The 21,460-nt window shown below is 39.8% G+C and overlaps 1 pseudogene; it reads right to left on the bottom strand.

Annotated features, from left to right (window-relative positions):
- Positions 1-6,173: 6,173 nt before the first annotated feature.
- On the bottom strand, positions 6,174-16,938 carry LOC126936473 (peptidyl-prolyl cis-trans isomerase A-like; annotated as a pseudogene).
- Between the last annotated feature and the right edge of the window lie 4,522 nt (positions 16,939-21,460).

Here is a 21,460-nt window from a genome sequence, read left to right as displayed (position 1 = left end):
ATCTTAAAAAATCACTTTTACAGCAATATTTAGACATTCTGACCAAATATCTGAGCACTGTGGCCTAGTCAATTTGACACATAGAATTCACCATCACAGATGCTAAGTGTTATCGGTTCTTTCTGAGAATATTGGAAACTTAATTAAAAAGCTCCTATTATTTTCATGTAATGGGGTAAAATCCCTTCATAGTAGTAGTTAAATGAATGCTAATTGTATTGTTCTCAAGCATGCAGTTATGCTGAGTAATCATCTTTATCAAAGTTATACTCTTATAGTATTCTTATTGAATATGAGATCTGAGTACATTTTGGGTATTAAATATGTTGTAGGAAAGCTGAAGTAAACTGATGATGTGTTAAAAGTAGTGTCTGTTACATAGGTGTTCTAAGAAGCCTCAAGTCTTCCTGTTTATCAAACAACTCGTTACATTGGTCTTACTTAGAACAAAAATACATTAGTTGTCTTCACTGACAGAGTGGTGCTGCGGCTATGGGACTTGGAATGGAAAATTCTCAAGACTATGTTGGTTTAACTGGCTCTAATAGCACTTTCTTCCCTTCCCTGAGCTTGCCCCTTTTTCTGTGAGTCTTTCACTCTTAAATTACCACTAGTTAGGGTCACAAGTGGAGGCAAAGGGAGCAGCATGTGGTCTTCTATAAAACCAGGCCAAATATTTCAGATTTGGATAGTTATCCCAGCCCCTTCCTTTCTCCAAATTGTTGCCCCCTTTCACATATGGAACACTTGCTCTTTAATACAATTTAAAAGGAAATAAAATATACTAAAATAAATTATAGAAGGATAATTTAACATAAATGTGATAATTTTACACAAATTTTAGTAAAAGCACAAGCAACTAATAAAATTATGAGTGAAATCTGGTTCATTAGTAATCAACGAAAGAAATTATTAAAGTTATACCATTCTATGCTAATATCTTTAGAATCTCAATATAATAGATAATTTTGCAAATATAAAAATGTCTCACAATCAGGAAGAAGCTGAAAACTTTGTGGTACCGTAACAATGAAAGTGTATCTGGAAATGGTGGGTTCTTGGTCTCACTGACTTCAAAAATGAAGCCGCGAACCCCCACAGTGAGTGCTACAGTTCTTAAAGATGGTGTGTCCAGAGTTTGTTCCTTCAAATGTCCAGATGTGTCTGCAGTTTCTTCCTTCTGGTGGATTCGTGGTCTCACTGACTTCAGCTGCAAACCTTTGGGGTGAATGTTACAGCTCTCAAAGGCCACGTGGACCCAGAGTGAGCAACAGCAAGATTTATTGCAAAGAGTGAAAGAACAAAGCCTCCACACTGTGGAAGCACACCCACACGTGTTTTCACTGCTGATTGGGGCAGCCTGCTTTTATTCCCTTATCTGACCCCTCCCACATCTTGCTGATTGGTCCATTTTATGGAGAACTGATTGGTCTGTTTTACAGACAGCTGATTGGTCAATTTTGACAGAGTGCTGATTGGTTTGTTTACAATCCTTTAGCTAGGCACAGAGTGCTAGATAGAAAAGTTCTCCAAGTTCCCACTAGGTTAGCTAGATACAGATTGGTGTATTTACAAACCTTGAGCTAGACACAGAGTACTGATTGGTGTATTTACAACCCCAGAGCGAGACGCAGAGTGCTGATAGGTACCTTTACAATCCTTTAGCTAGACACAGAGTGCTAGACAGAAAAGTTCTCCAAGTCCCCACAAGGTTAGCTAAAGAGTACTGGTTGGTGTATTTACAAACCTTGAGCTAGATACAGAGTACTGATTGGTGCGTTTACAATCCCTTAGCTAGACATAAAAGTTCCCCAAGTCCCCAATAGACTCAGGAGCCCAGCTGGTTTCACCTAGTGGATCCCGCCCTGGGGCTGCAGGCAGAGCTGCCTGCCAGTCCCGTGCCCTGTGCCCCCACTCCTCAGCCCTTGGACGGTGGATGGGACCGGGCGCCACAGAGCAGGGGGCAGCACCCATCAGGAGGCCTGGGCTGCGTAGGAGCCGGGAGGTTCAGACATGGCGGGCTGCAGGTCCCGAGTCCTGCCCCTGGGGGAGGCAGCTGAGACCGGGGAGAGAATTCGATCATGGTGCATGCCGGCTGGCAGTGCTGGGGAACCCAGCGCAATCTCTGCAGCTGCTGGCCCGGGTGCTGAGCCCCTCACTCTCCTGGGCCGGCCAGCTGCTCCAAGTGCAGCCTGCGGGCGCCCACTGGAACTGGCACTGGCCTGTGAGCACCGTGCACAGCCCCGGTTCCTGCCCCCTCCTCTCCCTCCACACCTCCCTGCAAGCAGAGGGAGCCCGCTCGGGCCTGGCCAGGCCAGAGAGGGGCTCCCACAGTTCAGTGGCTGGCTGAAGGGCTCCTCAAGTGCCCCAGAGTGGACACGGAGGCCGAGGAGGCGCCAAGAGTGAGGGCTACTAGCACATTGTCACTTCTCACTGGGATTACAGGCGTGAGCCACCACGCCCCACCAGTTCGTTTTTATTTCTTTAACTTTTTCTTTTCTTTTTACTTGACAAAAAGTTTTGCATATTCAAGAGATACAGTGATATTTTAATACATGTCTACAATGTATAATGATAAAATCAGGGTAATTATCATATTCATCACCTCAAATATGTGTCTTTTCCTTGCATTAAGAACATTAAAAATCCTTTCTTTGTCTGGGCCCCGTGGCTCTCACCTGTAATCCCAGCACTTTGGGAGGCCAAGGCAGGCGGATCACAAGGTCAGGAGTTTGAGAACAGCCTGGCCAATGTGGTGACATCTCATTTCTACTGAAAATACAAAAATTAGCCTGGCATGGTGGTAGGTGCCTGTTGTCCCAGCTACTTGGGAGGCTGAGGCAGGAGAACTGCTTGAAACCAGGAGTCAGAGGTTGCAGTGAACTGAGATCGTGCCACTGCACTTCAGCCTGGGCGACAGAGCAAGACTTCGTCTCAAACAAAAAGAAAAAAAACACCCACAAAAATCCTTTCTTTTAGCTTTTTGAAAATATGTAACAAATTATAGTTAACTGTATTCACCCTACAGGGATGCAGAACACCAGAACTCATTCCTCCTATCTAGCTGTAATTTGTTCTTCGTCTACCTGCCTCTCCCCATCCTTCCCTCGCCCTACATTTCCTACCCTCTAATATCCTCAATTCTACTCTCTACTTCTATAGGATCAAAATTTTTTTAACTTCCACATATGAGTGAGAATATGTAATATTTATCTTTCAAAGCCTGACTTATTTCACTTAACATAACATACCCCAGGCTCATCAGTGTTGCCAGAAATGGAGATCATGGCTGACAGGAAACAGGACTAGATTGCAGCTCCCACTTGGATGGACGGAGCAAGGTATGGAGTCTCAGGTCATGAACTTTTGCTCCAGAGTGACTGCAGGAATACACAAGGAAAGCCAAGAGAACTCATAGATCCTTTGAAGGAAGCGGATTGCTCCTGCAAAACCCTGGGGACACCCCAAATACCGTGAGGCCCAAAGTGTGGAAGTGGCAAAGGGAGACTACGGAGAAGATTCTGACCTTACTTGGAGCTGAATCAATTTAGAGAGCCAAGCTAAATACAGAGGTAGAGGAAGTAGTGGGAAAAGCCCTGCGGGCTTGCTGGGCCCCCCAGTAAGCAATTTCCGCCTTGCCTCACAGGGATCCTTTAGGAGGGCTGCCAGAGGCACTGGGAAAAGGCCACAGGGAGAAGGAAACCTCCAGCTGAACTTTGTATCAATTTGAACCCATATGAGAAATCTGGCCAAAACTCGGGGAAGGGCATGAATCTGTAGTGCAGACTCCACAGGAAGGGGAAGAACTAAAGCCCTACTTGCTTTTGCAGCAATGTTGCCAGAAATGACAGGATTTTATACTCTTTTATGGCAGAAGAGTAATCAATTTTGTGTATGTATATATATATTTGTTGATGAACATTTAGATTGATTCCATATCTTAGCTATTGTGACTTGTGCAACAATAAACATGGTGGTCCAAGTAATCCTTTAATATACTGATCTTTCTTTACTTTGGAAAATTACCCAGTAGTGAGATTGTTGGATTATATAGTAGTTCTATTTTTAGTTTTCTGAGAAACATCCACACTGTTTTCTATAATGACTGTAATAATTTATATTCCCATCAACAGTGTGGTGTTTCCTTTCTTCCATATCCTCACCAGCATTTGTATTTTGTATTGTGATAATATCTAATCTAACTAGGGTGAGATAATATTTCATTGTGGTTTTTGACAGAGCAGGAGCATCACCATCTTGGACAAGCCCCTCATTCTAGAGTTCACCTTAATTTAAAAACCACCTAAATCCAAAGGGCATTAGCCTAATAGCTAAGGTCAGCATAACCATAAACAACAAATAACATCTCCAGCCAGAAACAGTCCAAACTCCTCCCCGACCAGAGATATGCTAGCCCTGAGATAAAGCCCTGCTCCGGCCAGGGAAGATGCTAGACCCAATATAACCCCCCTCCAGGCTGGAAAGATTTCTGCCCCAAAACAACCTCCCCATAAACTTCTCCACACACATAAACATTCCAAGCTTCTCATAAGCCCCCTCACCCTAAAACCAATATATACTCTTAGTCTGTAAGAAAGCGCTCATGACGGAAATTGGCCAAGAGCACCTGTGGGGTTTTATGTAAAGAAAACCTGTGTTTAACTGCCAGCCATGTTTTGTGTTTCTTTCCTCTTTCTTCAACTCTCACAGTTTTAATTTGGCATTTTCCTGATGATTAGTGATGTTTAGCATTTTTCATATATTTGTTGGCCATTTCTATGTCTTTTTTTGAAAAATGCTTACTCTGATTCCTTGCAGATTATTATTATTTTTTGCTGTAGAATTGTTTTAGTTTCTTTTCTATTTGAGGTATTAGTTCCTTGTTGAATGAAGAGTTGGCAAATATTCTCTCCCATTCTACACATTATCTTCTCACTGTTGATTATTTCTTTTCCTGTACAGAAGCTTTCTTTTTCTTTTTTTCTTTTTTTTTTTTTTTTTTTTTTTTTTTTTTTTTTTTTTTTTTTTTTGAGACAGAGTCTGGCTCTGTCACCCAGGCTAGAGCGCAGTAGCGCAATCTCGGCTCGCTGCAAGCTCCGCCTCCCGGGTTCACGCCATTCTCCTGCCTCGGCCTCCAGAGTAGCTGGGACTACAGGCACCCGCCACCAAGCCCGGCTAATTTTTTGTATTTTTAGTAGAGATGGGGTTTCACTGTGTTAGCCAGGATGGTCTCGATATCCTGACCTTGTGATCCGCCCACCTTGGACTCCCAAAGTGCTGGGATTGCAGGCATGAGTCACCGCACCCGGCCCCTGTACAGAAACTTTCTAATTTAATATAGTCTCATATATATGTGTGTGTGTGTGTATATATATATTTTTTTTTGGGGGGGAGTGGTTATGTTGCCTGTGTTTTTAAAGTCTCAGCCATAAAAGCTTTACCTAGTCCAATGTCCTAAAAAGTTTCCACTTATATTTTCTTCTAGTTGTTTTATAGTTTCAGGTCTTGTGTTAAGTCTTTAATTCACTTTGGGTTGTTTTTTTTTTTGTATAGTGAGAGATATGGCTCTTTTATTCTTTTGCATGTGGATATTCAATTTTCCCCACACCATTTATTAAAGAGAATGTCCTTTTCCCAATGTATGTTATTAATGCCTTTGAGGAAAATCAGTTGGCTGTAAATATGTGGATTTACTTCTGAGTTCTATATTTTGCTCCATTGGTAAATGTATCTGATTTGATGCCAGTACTTTGCTGTTTTTGGTTACTCTAGCCTTGTATTATACTTTGAAATCAGGCAGTATAATGCCTCCTTCTTTTTCTTTTTGTTCAGTATTACTTTGGCTATTCAGGGAATTTTGTGGCTCCAAACAAATTTTAAGATTGTTTTTTCTATTTATGCGGAAAATGTTATCGGTATTTTGATAAGAATTGCATTGAATTTGTAGATTGCTATGTGCAGTATGGTCATTTCAACAGTATTAATTGTTCCAATTCATGAGCATGTGATACCATTACATTTGTGTTTTCTTCAATTTATTTCATCAGTGTTTTATAGTCTGCTTTGTAGAGCTCTTTCACCTCCTTGGTTAAATTTATTCCTAGATATTTTATTTTATTTATATTTTTGTAGCTATTCTTAATGAATTTGCTTTATTTCTTTTTCAGCCAGTTCACTAATGGTGTATAAAAATACTACTGATTTTTATACGTTTATTTTGCATTCTGCAACCTTACTAAATTTATTTACCAGTGCTAAAAGGTTTGGATTGAAATTTTCATGATTTTCTGTACATGAGATCATGTCATCTGCAAAGAGGAACAATTTGGCTTCCTCTTTCCCAATCTGAATTCCTTTTAATCCTTTCTCTTGCCAATTGCTCTGGGTAGGAATTCCAGTACTATGTTGAATAAGAGTAGTAAGTGGACAATCTTGCCTTATTTTAGTTCATAGATAGAAGACTTTGAGTTTTTCTGTATTCAGTATAGTGTTAGCTGTGAGTTTGTTATACACAGCCTTTATTGTGTTGAGGTATGGTTAATCTATTTCTAATTTGTTGAGAGTACTTTTTAAAATCATTAATTTATGTTAAATTTTATCAAGTGCTTTTTCTGCATCTAGTGAAATGATCATATGGTTTTTGTCTTTCATTAATTTGTGGTGACGTATCACATTTATTGATTTGCTTATGTTGAACCATCTTTGCATCCCTGAGGTAAATCCCAATTAATATTGTTGTCTTATCTTTTTGATGTATCATTTGATTTGGTTGGCTGGTATTTTGTTGAGAATGTTTACATCCATGTTCATCAGATATATTGGCCTACAGTTTCCTTTTGTTTTTTGTTTTGTCTTTATCTGATGTGGGTATCAGTGTAATTTTTGCCTTGTAGAATAAATCAGGATTTTCCTTTTGTTTTGTTTTTTATATTATTTAGAGATGAATTGATGTTAGTTTTTCTTTAAAGTTTGGTAGAATTCATCAGGAAGGCTATACAGTGCTGAGATATTCTTTGTCAAAAGACTTTTTATTATTGACTCAATCACATTACTTGTTATTGGCCTATTCAGGATTTCTATTTCTTCCATGTTCAATCTTGATTTTTATATATGTCCAGGAATTTAGTTGTATTCTTTAAATTTTCCAATTTGGTGGTTTATAGTTGCTCAAAGCAGTAACGATCTTTTGTATTTCTGTAGTATCAGCTGTGATGTTTCTTTTTTCATTTCTATTTGTATTTATGTAAAGAGTCATCTCTTTTTTATTCTTGGTTAGTGTAGCTAGCCAAGATAAATCCCAATGGTTATTATTGCATTATCTTTTTGATGTATTGTTTGATTCGGTTTGCCAGTATTTTTTGTTTAGTGCCATGTGAAATTGATCTTTTCAAGAACTTTTTGTACCATCAATCCTTTCTACTTTTTGTCTATATTTTGTTTAGTTATGGCCTGATTTTTATTCTTTTTTTCTCCTAATTTTGGGATTTTTTTTTACTTTTCTAATTCTTTGAGGAGCATCATTTATTAGTCTTTTTATATAAAGTAATTCTATGTTTCTGAGGTAAGCATTTATTGCTATAAATTTCTATCTAAGCACTGCTTTTGGTGTATCTCTAGTTCTCTGGGTGTTTGTTTCCATTCTCATTTGTTTCAAAAAGTGTTTTTATTTCTTCATTGACTCATTGGGGTGTTCAGGAGCCATGTTGTTTAATTTTTATGTACTTGCACGCTTTCCAAAGTTCTATGGTTATTGATTTCTCATCTTATTCCATTGTGACCTGAAAAGATGTTTGATATTATTTCAATTTAAAAAAATTTATTGAGACTTCTTTTGTGGGCTAACATGTGGTCTGTCTTGGAGAATGTTTCACGTACTGATGAGAAAATGTGTATTCTCTGACTAATGGATGGAATGTTCTTTGAATATCTGTTAGTTCCATTTTTTCTATAGTGCAGACTAAGTAGAAAGTTTCTGTGTTAATTTTCTGTCTACATAATTTATCTGATATTGAAGACGAGGTGTTGAAGTCCTCAACTACCACTATATTGGATTCTATCTCACTCTGTAGCTCTAATAATTGCTTTATATATCTGGTGTTTGTCATATATATATTTATAGTTGTTATATCCTCTTTTTGAATCAATTCCTTTGTCATTATATAATAAGCTTCTTTTTTATGTTTACTGATGTAAAGTCTTTTTTGCTTGATATAAGTACTCTTACATGCTTTTGGTTTCCATTTGCATAAAATGTTTCTTTCCATCTCTTCACTTTACATTTATTTGTGTCTTTATGGGTGAATTGAGTTTCTTGTAGGCAACATATAGTTGGGATTGTTTTCTTTTTTGGTTCATTCAGTCAATCTATATCTTTTGTTGTTGTTGTTGTTGTTATTTCGTTTTTATTTCATAATCATAAACTTAACTCAACTTTGCAATCCAGCTAGGCATGGAAAGGAACAAGGAAAATATGGAACCCAAAGGGAACTGCAGGGAGAGCACAAAGATTCTAGGATACACAAGCAAATGGGGTGCAGGGGTGCTCTCCTGAGCTACAGAAGGAATGGTCTGGTGGCTAAGATAAAACACAAGTCAAACTTATTCGAGTTGTCCACAGTCAGCAGTGGTGATCTTCTTTCTGGTCTTGCCACTTCTGGACTCAGAGGGCTCTATGGCCTCCACAATATTCATGCCTTCTTTTGCCTTGCCAAAGACCACATGCTTGCCATCCAACCACTCAGTCTTGGCAGTGCAGATGAAAAACTGGGAACCATTTGTGTTGGGTCCAGCATTTGTCATGGACAAGATGCTAGGACCTGTATGCTTTCAGATGAAATTCTTATCATCAAATTTCTCCCCGTAGGTGGATTTGCTGCCAGTGCCATTATGGTGTGTGAAGTCACCACCCTGACACATACACCCTGGAATAATTCTGTGAAAGCAGGAGCCCTTATAACCAAATCCTTTCTCTCTAGTGCTCAGAGCACGAAAGTTTTCTACTGTCTTTGGAACTTTGTCTGTAAACAGCTCAAAGGAGACTCGGCCCAAGAGCTCACTGTCAACGGCGATGTTGAAGAACACGGTGGGGTTGACCATGGCTGATTGTACAGGGCTCCCGGTGGCGGCGGCGTCTGTAAAAAAGGCAATCTGTATCTGTTAATTAAGGAATTTAAACCATTTATCCTTAAGTGCTTTTGATAGGTGAGGACTTACTCCTGCCATTTTTTAAATCGTTTTGTGATCAATTTGTATACTTTTGTAATTTTCTTCCCTTTTTATTGTTAACTTTTATGACTTTGTGGTTTTTGCAGTGACAATTTTGTATTCTTTTTGTTTCCTGATTTGTGTCAGCACTACCAGTGAGTTTTACACTTTCTTTTATGACAGTAGATATTGTTCTACTTCCACATGTAGGACTCCTTAAGCATTTTTTTTTTTTTTTTTTTTTTTTTTTTTTTGAGGTGGAGTCTCATTCTGTCACCTAGGCTGGAGTGCAGTGGCATGATCTCAGCTTACTGCAACCTCTGCCTCCTGGATTCAAGTAGTTCTTCTGTCTCAGCCCCCTGAGTAGCTGGGATTACAGGTGCACACCACCACGCCTGGCTAATTTTTGTATTTTTAGTAGAGATAGGATTTCACCACTTTGGCCAGGCTGGTCTCGAACTCTTGGCCTCAGGTGATCCACTAGCCTCAGCCTCCCAAAGTGCTGGGATTACAGACGTGAGCCACCGGGCCCGGCCAAGCATTTCTTATAGTGCTGATTTAGTGGTAATAAATTCTCTCAGTTTTTGCTTATCCAGAAAATATTTTATTTCTCCTTCATTTTTGAAGGATAGATTTGCTGGGTATAGCACATTTTTTGTTATTGTTATAGTTTTTTTAGTCCATTCAATATATATATAGAGTGTGTGTGTGTGTGTGTGTGTGTGTGTGTGTGTGTGTGGTCCAATGAATATATCATCCCATTCTTGCCTGCCCTGTAAGATTTCTACAGAGAAATCTGTTGTCATTCTGATGAGGATTCCCTTATATGTGACTAGAAACTTTTCTCTTGGTGTTTTTAGAATTTCCTCTTTCACTTTTGATAGTTTGAATCTAATGTGCCTTGAAGAAGACTTTTTGGGTTGAACATATGTATTAGTCCTTGGGCATCCTGTATCTGGATGTCTATATCTGTTGCAAGACTTGGGAATTTTTCAGCAATTATTTCATTAAATAGATTTTCCTTGCTTTCTCTCATCTATCCTCCTTCTGAAATTTCCAAAATGGCAAACTGTTTGTTTGTTTGTTTGTTTTTGGAGATGGAGTCTTGCTCTGTTGCCCAGGCTGGAGTGCAGTGGAGTGATCTTGACTCACTGCAAGCTCTGCCTCCCGTGTTCAAGTGATTCTCTAGCCTCAGCCTCCTGAGTAGCTGGGATTACAGGTGTTCACCACCACGCCCAACTAATTTTTGTATTTTTAGTAGAGACAGGGTTTTACCATGTTGGTCAGGCTGGCCTCGAAGTCCTGACATTTTGATCCACCTGCCTTGGCCTCCCAAAGCCCTGGGATTACAGGCGTGAGCCACCACACCCGGCTGAAACTGTTTTATTTAGTACAGTTCCACATGTCCTGTAGTCTTTCTTTATTTTTAGTATTGTTTTGTGTTTTTGTTATCTGAGTAAATTACTTTAAAAGACCTGTGTCAATTCAGAAATTATTTCTTCTGCTTGATTTAGTCTATTGTTAATGCTCTAGATTGTATATTTTTTAAATTTCATTCCTTGAGTTCTTCAGTTCCAGGATTTCTGTTTGGCTCTTTTTATGGTGTCTATCTCTTTTTGAATTTCTCATTCAGATCATGAATTGTTTTTCTGATTTCTTTTTATTGCTTACCTGTATTGTCTTGCATCTCACTGAGTTTCCATAAAATCATTATTTTGAATAAGTTTTCAGGCATTTCATAGATATTTTTCCCTTGAAACCTTTTATTGAAGAATTGTGTTCCTTTGGAAGTGTTATGTTTTCTTACTTTTTTTGTTTATTTTGTTCTTACATTGATATCTAGACATTTGGTTAGCAGTCATTTCTTCCAGTTTTACAGATTAATTTTCATAGAAAAATACTTTTTCCTTTAGATAACTCTATAGTTTTGATTGAGTAGGGTGCTTAGGCTTTGACTGGGTAGGCACAGTGGTATAATGTTCATATAATTTATTTGGCTGTATTCAACATCAGTAGAGTCTGGACATTTCTCAACTGCGTAGGCTGTGGTTGTTAGTGGAGGTTGTGGTAAGGCATTGCTGGGGATGTCAGGCAGGATGTTCCTTGTGACCCTGGGTAGCACGTGTGAGTACCAGTCGTGGTGCCAGGGGCCAGGCATGCTAGTCTTCAAACCCCTGGGCAGCATACATGGGAGCTGATGGTGACAGATGGGGGTGAGTGTGGGTTTGTACCAATGACTGTTGACTATTTCTAGTTTCAAACACTATGCGGCACAGGAAAAATGTGCTTAGAGCGTTGTGTTGTGTTGTGGATAGATCAACCACATGCATTGAAGTAAGTATCCAGATAAATTTCAGGAACAAAATGGAGATGTGAAAAATTGTAGGTTAAGATTTATCAAAAAGGATTACCTAAATGTTAATAATACCACAAAAGTAGCAGAATTTCATTATGTACCACAGCATTTATGTTGACTGCAATATAAGAAATGGCCTTTTTCTGGCTGGGCGCAGTAGCTTATACCTGTAATCCCAGCATTTTGGAAGGCTGAGGCTGGTGGATCACCTGAGGTCAGGAGTTCAAGATCAGCCAGGCTAACATGGTGAAACCTGGTCTCAACTAAAAATACAAAAAAAATTATCTGAGCATGTTGGCGGGCACCTGCAATCCAGCTACTTCGGTAGGCTGAGGCAGGAGAATCACTTGAACCTGGGTGGTAGAGGTTGCAGTGGGCCGAGATTGCGCTATTGCACTCCAGCTTGGGCGACAAGAGTGAAACTCCGGCTAAAAGAAAAAACAAAGAAATGGCTTTTTTTTTTTTTTTTTTTTTTGCCTTTAGGAAACTTACCATTAGTTGTAGAGCTGGGTGGGAACAATATTCAGTGATAGTAGTATGTGATAAATAAAGAAAAAGACTTCCTGCCTCCCAGAATAATATTTATCTAAAATTTAAATAATCATCATTTAATTTGAGAAACATGATGAATTTATTGTTTGTTAAAGCAAACTTCACTCAACCAAGAAACTGAAATTGTTAAAAAAAAAAAAAAAAAAGAAACTGAAATTGTTATACGAATCATTATACCAATATGATTTTAAGTTCCTCCAAATAGAAATAAGTAGGCAAAAAGGATTTTATGAGCCAGGATTAGTTTATTAGTCTGTGGGTAATGAAAGATGCCAATATATGCACTCTTTCAGTAAGAAACATTCATTTCTTGGTCATTCTACATGAATAGCACTGGTTAAGGTGCGATTGCCATGCTCCTCAGCATCAGTAAGAGACCCATGTTATGGAGACTTCATCAGTTTTTAGTGGCGTCATCTGGCATATGCCATCAAAAAAAGAATAAGATAGATAACAGGGCACAAAAGTATGTGCAGGACATATAAAATCATTCAGTGCTACATTTTAATTAATTGTGTAAAAATGAACAAATTTCCATTGGTCTATATATCTACAGAACAGAGACCTCAGAAGTAATGTCACACATCTACAACCACCTGATATTTGACAAACCTGACAAAAGCAATGGGGAAAGGATTCTCTGTTTAATACATGGTGTCGGGAAAACTCGCTAGCCATATGCAGAAAACTGAAACTGGACCCCTTCCTTATACCTTATACAAAACTTAACTCAAGATGAATTAAAGACTTAAACAGAAGACCTAAAACCATTAAAATCCTAGAAGAAAACCTAATACCATTCAGGACATAGGCATGAGCAAAGATTTCATGACTAAAACACCAAAAGCAACGGCAACAAAATCCATAACTGACAAATGGGATCTAATTAAACAAAAAAGCTTCTGCACAGCAAAAGAAACTAACATCAGAGTGAACAGGCAACCTACAGAATGAGAGAACATTTTTGCAATTTATTCATCTGACAAAAGACTAATATCCAGAATCTACAAGAAACTTAAACAAATTTACAAGAAAAAAACAACCCCATCAAGAAGTGAGTGAAGGATATGGACACTTTTTGTTTTTTGTTTTTTGTTTTGAGACAGAGTTTTGTTCTTGTTGCCCAGGCTGGAGTGCAGTGGCGCGATCTTGGCTCACTGCAACCTCTGCCTCCCGGGTTCAAGCAATTCTCCTGTCTCAGCCTCCCAAGTAGCTGGGATTACAGGCATGCGCCATCATGCCTGACTAGTTTTGTATTTTTTGTAGAGATGGCGTTTCTCCATGTTGGTCAGGCTGGTTTTGAACTCCCAACCTCAGGTGATCCACCCACCTGGGCCTCCCAAAGTACTGGGTTATAGGCATGAGCTACCACACCCGGCCATGAACAGACACTTCTTAAAAGAAGATATTTATGTGGCCAACAAATACTTGAAAAAAAAAGCTCATCATCACTGGTCACTGGAGAAATGCAAATCAAAACCACAATGATATCTCACTCCAGTTAGAATGGCGATCATTAAAAAGTCAGGAAACAACAGATCCTGGAGATAATGTGGAGAAATAGGAACACTTTTACACTGTTGGTGGGAGTGTAAATTGGTTTGGCCATTGTGGAAGATAGTGTGGCGATTCCTCAAGTATCTAGAACTAGAAATACCATTTGGCCCAGCAATCCCACTACTGGGTATATACTCAAAGGATTATAAATCATTCTACTATAAAGACACATGAACATGTATGTTTATTGCAGCATTATTCACAATAGCAAAGACTTGGAACCAACCCAAATGTCCATCAATGATAGACTGGATAAATAAAATGTGGCACATATACACCATGGAATACTATGCAGCTACAAAAAGGATGAATTCATGTCCTTTGCAGGGACATGGATAAAGCTGGAAACCATCATTCTCAGCAAACTAACACAGGAACAAAAAACCAAATACTGCATGTTCTCACTCATAAGTGGGAGTTGAACAATGAGAACACATGGACACAGGGAGGGGAACATCACACACCGGGGCCTTCGGGGGGTGGGGGACTAGGGAAGGGATAGCATTAGGAGAAATATCTAATGTAGATGACAGGTTAATGGGTGTAGCAAACCACCATGGCACGTGTATACCTATGTAACAAACCTGCATGTTCTGCACATGCATCCCAGAATTTAAAGTGTGTGTGTGTGTGTGTGTGTGTGTGTGTGTGTATGCACATACTTTCCTTCAAATAAGTAAGGAAAGCTGGATAAATTATGGAGGCTTGAGTATAACTTAGCAAAAGGGAGTTGAACAGCACAATCTTTTAACTTCTGTGTTCTCACCTGCCTCCTAATTGCTGGGTAACATGATACCAACAATTTTATCTCTATTAGGTAAATTTGGTTTTACCTCTATTAGGCTCTGGGATTCTTCTTCACCTGAACAGTCTAGATTAGGAGCAAAATGTGGTAATTAATTGATGAACTCTTAAGATTCAATGACATATTGAGAAAATTTTTCAGTAGGCTCATACTAAAAATCCATTTATTTATTTATTTGAGACGGAGTCTCACTCTGTTGCCCAGGCTGTGGTGTCTCACACTGTTGCCCAGTGCAGTAGTGTGATCTAGGCTCACTTCAATCTCTGCCTCCCAGGTTCAAGTGACTCTGCTGCCTCAGCCTCCGGAATAGCTGGGACTACAGGCCTGCGCCACCATGCCCAGCAAATTTTTGTGTTTTTAGTAGAGATAGGGTTTCACCATGTTGGCCAGGCTGGTCTCTAACTCCTGACCTCAAGTGATCTGACTGCCTCAGCCTCCCAAAGTGCTGGGATTACAGGCCTGAGTTACCACGCCTGGCAAAATCCTTTTATTTATAAAAATAATTTTATTTTTCCCATTCAGAATGACAGCTGCTAATTATACAAGAGGGGTGCAGGGAAGTACTGAAAAGAGAAAGGCATGGTCCCTGACAAAGGCTTCACCCCTGGGGCCTGGGCCCACAGACCTAGGCGAGGACAGGAATTTCTGTTTTTGTGTCCACGTGTTGCATTTTCCAAGACCACCCTGGCCTGTCGCACCCCCATCCTGTGCCTGTAGTGGGAACAAACACAAGCAACTGGACGTCAACAGTAGCATATTGCTAGAAGAACTCACCAACAGGCACCAGCACATGGTGGAAGGCCAGCGACCGACGGAAGGATGCAGAGATTGGTCGGGGCTGTCAGAGGACAGCCTGGCTGCTGGGCGGCCCAACTTCAGGGGAAATCCACCTTCCTATTCCATCTCCCTTCTGGCCTCTTCATCCACCTCGCTGAGAGCTACTACCACTCAATAAAAATCCTTGCACTCGTTCTCCAAGCCCATATGTGATCCAATTTTTCTGATACATTAAGGCAAGAACCTGGGATACAGAAAGCCCTCTGTCCTTGCGATAAGGCAGAGGGTCTGATCAGATAAACACAAGCCACCTGCAGACAGCAAAGAGGAAAACTCCTCCAATACTGTTATATTTTTCTAAGTGTCTATTACCCTGAATATTCTGACTGCTTTTGTCACTTTCTAGTGCCTTCAGGTTTACTTGATTTTCACATTTTGTCCAAGGTTTCTAATGTTGATCTATGGGTGAGGACATGCAGTTTTGTTAGAAAGAGGACAGTGTGTGCATGTGCCTTTATAGTAGCATGATTTATAATCCTTTGGGCACATACCCAGTAATGGGATCGCTGGGCCAAATGTGGCACATATACACCATGGAATACTATGCAGCCATAAAAAAGGATGAGTTCATGTCCTTTGCAGGGACATGGATGAAGCTGGAAACTATCATTCTCAGCAAACTATCACAAGGACAGAAAACCAAACACCGCATGTTCTCACTCATAGGTGGGAATTGAACAAGAGAACACTTGGACACAGGGCAGGGAACATCACATTCTGAGGTCTGTGGTGGGGTGGGGAGCTGGAGGAGGGATAGCATTAGGAGATATACCTAATGTAAATGACGAGTTAATGGGTGCAGCAAACCAACAAGGCACATGTATATGTATGTAACAAACCTGCACGTTGTGCACATGTATCCTAGAACTTAAAGTATATTTAAAAAAAAAGAGTACAGTGTAACACACATCGACGGGGGGGACCCACACGAGCTGTAAACACTCACCCCTAGAGGCTGCTTTGGGGTTGGAGCCCCACAACCTGCCCATCTATATTCTCCCCTAGAAGTTTGAGCAGCGGGGCACTGAAGTGAGCCACTCCCCATCACGTGCCCTGTGAGGGGGACAAGGGAACTTTTCTCATTTCACTAATAACTCATTTTGTCAGCCCAAATTTGTAGAGCTTTATAACTGAGTGTTTTCCCCATCAGATTGCATTTCAAGATGCTAGGTGCCAAGTTTTTCTGAATCATTATTCTACATGATTAGAGCTTAGGTATAAGATAACTTTAACTAATAATTATAGAATTGCATGGAAATTCTAAGTACTCAGGTAGAGTACTGTATATTCTAAGCTGTAGAATGTATAACTGTAATTCATATTCTTTTAATTCAAATATTCTTGCTGTAGTAAACTGCACTAAGAATAAAACTGTAGTGACTGAGTGCCTAGCTGGTACAGACCCCAGAACATACTGAAACATTATCATCCCCAGGGTTTATTGTTTTGTACACTACTGTTCTGGATTCTGTATAATCCTCTGAAGGTTTTTTTTTTTTTTTTTTTTTCCAGATAGTTAATTTGATTGAAATTAAATTCTTAATTTTTCCCTGCTACATACAGCAGCTGAAATCTTTTTGTAGTTCCTATAGCCTATTCTGGGCTGCTTCACATCTGTCCCAAACATGTGTACTTTAGAGACTTGATCAGAGTTTATACATACAATTTGGTATTTATTCCTCTACATCTCTTCTTTACGGGTACTTTACCATCATTTTCTAGTTGCTATGGCAGGCACAAATCATTCTTGCTTTTCTTTTTTTTTGAAACGGAGTCTCGCTCTGTCGCCCAGGCTGAAGTGCAGCGGCACGATCTCAGCTCACTGCAACCTCCGGCTTCTGGGTTCAAGCGATTCTCCTGTCTCAGCCTCCTGACTAGCTGGGACTACAAGAGCCCACCACCATGCCCGGTTAATTTCTGTGTTTTCATTAGAGATGGGGTTTCACCATATTGGCCTGGTTGGTCTTGAAATCCTGACCTTGTGATCTGCCCACCTCAGCCTCCCAAAGCGCTGGGATTAGAAGCGTGAGCCACTGCGTCTGGTTCATTTTTGTTTTTCAAAGCAACAAGTATGTATATTGTTAACTGAGTTTTTAGTATTCTACCCAGTAACAACTGAGGTCTGCCTTCACGTGAAAAGTCACAGAAACAGGAAACTCCCCCAGTACTGTTGCCTTTTTCTAAATGTCTATTACCCTGAATATTCTGATTGCTTGTCACTTTCGAGTGCCTTCAGGTTTACTTGATTTTTACATTTCGTTCAAGGTTTCTAACGTTGGATCTGTGGGTGAGGGTATGCAGTTTTATTAGAATATATACCTTCATTAACGGAGATAGAACCTCAGTTTTGCTCACTCTAGACAATCTTTAACTGTATGTTAAATTGCTTGATTTTAGGCTTTCTTTCTCTACCAAACTGCCGGAGTTTTTTTTTTTTTCAGTTGTGGTTGTAACATTTTGCACTGCCACATAATTCAGAAAGAAAATAATGGTGATGTTGGAGTCTGGTGGTTAATACAAAGATATTATTAAGATTAGATATATGTTTAGGCATATTATGAGATGTAATTTATGTATCTTATTGATACTGAAGAGGATCAAGGAGCTCAGAACATAATGATTACCTTGTGACAAGTATAGCATCAAGTAGGAGGATTGGTTGCAATGTCCAAAGAAAAAAATCAAAGAGATCTCTTTTCCAAAGAGCTCTCCTCTGCCCAATGCTTATTTCATCCCATCCTTCCAACACATCCTATAAACATTATTTTACTTTTCTCTCTCTTTTAATCTTAGAACTGGCTCTTCAACAGGACATCTTCTCTTTAGCCCCTAAGTGTTGCTGGAAGTCAGGGACCCCGAACGGAGGGACCGGCTGAAGCCATGGCAGAAGAACACAAATTGTGAAGATTTCATGGACATTGATTAGTTCCCCAAATTAATACTTTTATAATTTCTCATGCCTGTCTTTATGGCAATCTCTAAACATAAATTGTGAAGATTTCATGGACACTTATCACTTCCCCAATCAATACCCTTGTGATTTCCTATGCCTGTCTTTACTTTAATCTCTTAATCCCGTCATCTTCTTCGGAAGCTGAGGAGGATGAATGTCGCTTCAGGACCCTGTGATGATTGTGTCAACTGCACAAATTGTTTGTAGAGCATGCGCGTTTGAACAATATGAAATCTGGGCATCTTGAGAAAAGAACAGGATAACAGCGATGTTCAGGGGAACAAGGGAGGTAACTTTGAACTGGCCGCCAGTGAGCCAGACGGAACAGAGCCATAGTTCTCCTTTTTCAAAAGCAAATAGGAGAAACATCGCTGAATTCTTTTTCTCAGCAAGGAACATCCCTGAGAGAGAGAATGCGCCCATAGGGTAGGCCTATGAATGGCCCCCTCAAAGCGTGCTGTCTTTTATGGTCGAAGCCATGAAATAAGACCCGGTCTCCAAGACCCGGTCTCCTGTAGCACTTCCAGGCTTATTAGGATAAGGAAATTCCCGCCTAATAAATTTTGGTCAGACAGGTTGTCTGCTCTCAAACTCTGTTTCCTGATAAGATGTTATCAACAACAATGCGTGCCCAAAACTTCACTAGCAATTTTAACTTCGCCTCATCTGGTGGTCCTGTGATCTCACCCTGACTCCACTTGCTTTGTGATATTTTATTACCTTGTGAAGTATGTGATCTCTGTGACCCACACTCTATTCGTGCACTCCCTCCCCTTTTGTAAATCGCTAATAAAAACTTGCTGGTTTTACCGCTCGGAGAACATCATGGATCCTGCCGACATGTGATGTCTCCCCCAGACACCCAGCTTTAAATTTCTCTCTCTTGTGCTCTTTCCCTTTATTTCTCAAACCAGCTGAGACACTTGGGACATAGAAGAGAACCCACGTTAAACATCGGGAGCGGGTTCTCCTGATACCTCTGCCCAACCCTTATTCCATTCCATCCCTCCAACACATCCTATAAACATTATTTTACTTTTCTCTCTCTTTTAATCTTAGAGCTGGCTCTTCATCAGGACACCTTCTCTTTAGCCCCTAAGAACTCTCATTCTTTCTGCTTCTTCGTATTTGTCCTCCCACTGGTTTCTGCTTGAGGCCTGCTCCCATTCTTTACTCAGTGTCCTGCAGAACAGACTTCAAGCAATCCCTGTTTTTTAACAACCTCTTCTTTTCTTTCGCTTCTCCCCAAATTGTACCAAAATTCCAACCAGATATGCCTAATTAATGGCCCAGCATAGCTGAGGTCTCAGAATAGAAGATGACATAATTGTTACTCAGAGGTTCAGAAGTGATGGGGAAGGAACATCCTAGAACTGATACATAGGCAGAGAGAAAATCCACAGTTGATGTCCATTAGCCTTTTTGAGCACAGGTTGCCTTCTCCAGTCTTTTACTGAGAAGACGGAGTGTAGCTCAGAGCAATTCATAAGCTTCACATTCTTTTCAGCTGAGAGATTCATTACTAGGGCCAGGAACATCTGTTTTAAAAAAAAATCCTTCGGTGTGCAGATCTTTTCTGTTGTGTATACAAATTCAGGTCGTTATTGTTGTGTAACTGGGTACTTCATCCTGAGCTGTGGGACTTGGCTTTTCAGGAAATGAAAAGGCATTAATGTCCCTGGAGAGTCACTTGTCAACAATTCAAGGTAGTTCAGACTGTTCTCAGTGAGTGAAAGCCTCAATCTTCATAGCATTGGGTGACAGGAAGGCAGAGGTCAAAGGGAAAATTTATAGCGTCAACCTCCTCAGTTTCCCTGGATGGTGCTGAGGTAGAGGTGTGCGCACACACACACAGTTACTGAAAATATTCACCTTGGAATCCCTTCTCTGACTAAAGTTACCATAAAGATAGAGACCTTAAAATTTCTGTGACCAAGCAGGGTCAAGAGCAGAGACTATTTGATGAGGCAGCCCATTAAAACAAAACAAAACACTTCAGCTCAAAACTTGGGAAAGAGTTGGAAATAAAAATGCCGATAGACATAGGGATCCTACCATGCCCTTCATAAACATCTGCTGCAAAAATAATTCTCCTCACTGAACAAGGAGAACAAGTATTTTCTTGTCATTTATGAAAATTACCATGCCCTTTTACCTTAATGAAAAGAGTGAGGCTAACCTGGGCTCACAATTCACTTATCAATACCATTGTTGAGAAATGCCACATGCACTTCTGGCTTTATCTGCATCACTGTGCAAAATACATTTTTACAACCTGGCAAACAGGAAAAATTTACAATGAAATCAGAGTACTCAGAAATACTTAATTTAAGACTAAGCAGCTATGAAGCTAAAAACAAATATTTTTTTTCCACTTACAAACACTTATTTTAAAACTTTCTACAAGAAAAATCTGTGATTTTTAATTTAATTATTTCTTAAAACAAAGTGAGAGAGACAATTTTGAAAATAAACTTACATATTGTTAAAAATCATTAATTTCAGTCACAGTGAAAGGGAACCAAAAATTGACAGGCACCATAATGAGGCTGGGCATAGTGGCTCACACCTGTAATCCTAGCACTCTGGGAGGTAAAGTGGGCAGACCACTTGAGCCCAGGGGTTTGGGACCAGCGTGGGCAACAGTCAAACCCCGTCTCTACCGAACATACAAAAAATTACCAGGGCGTGGTGGTGTGTGCCTGTAGTCCCAGCTACTTGGAAGGCTGAGGTGGGAGGATGAACCCTGGAGATGGAGGTTGCAGTGAGCCGAGATCGTGCCATTGCACTCCAGGTTGGGTGACAGAGACAGACCCTGTCTCCAAACAAACAAACGAACAAAACTCAACACCATAATGGATTACCACTATGTGCTAGAAATGAGTGAAGGTATTTAAAAAACTTTAATTTTCTAAAAACTATATCCACTAATTTTATTATAATTATTTTTTTACCATTAATAAACTGATTCCCACATAATTCAGTTTGTTTGATAAAGACTAATATGTAGCAACACTAGAATTACAATAAAATACTAAATATATGTGTGTATTATATATAGAAGGCAGAATTGAAGTCATTTTGACAGTGGTATCTGAGATCTACAAAATGAGAATTTAGTAAACCCAATCCTAGTTTCCCTGAAGGCACAACCTGTGCCATGAGACATTAACAGAGTTTATGTTTTTCAGTAATT

The sequence above is a fragment of the Macaca thibetana genome, chromosome 14 (genome assembly GCF_024542745.1).
Source record: "Macaca thibetana thibetana isolate TM-01 chromosome 14, ASM2454274v1, whole genome shotgun sequence".
In the NCBI taxonomy this organism is placed as follows: Eukaryota; Metazoa; Chordata; class Mammalia; order Primates; family Cercopithecidae; genus Macaca; species Macaca thibetana.
This window is presented reverse-complemented; position numbering and strand designations above follow the sequence as displayed.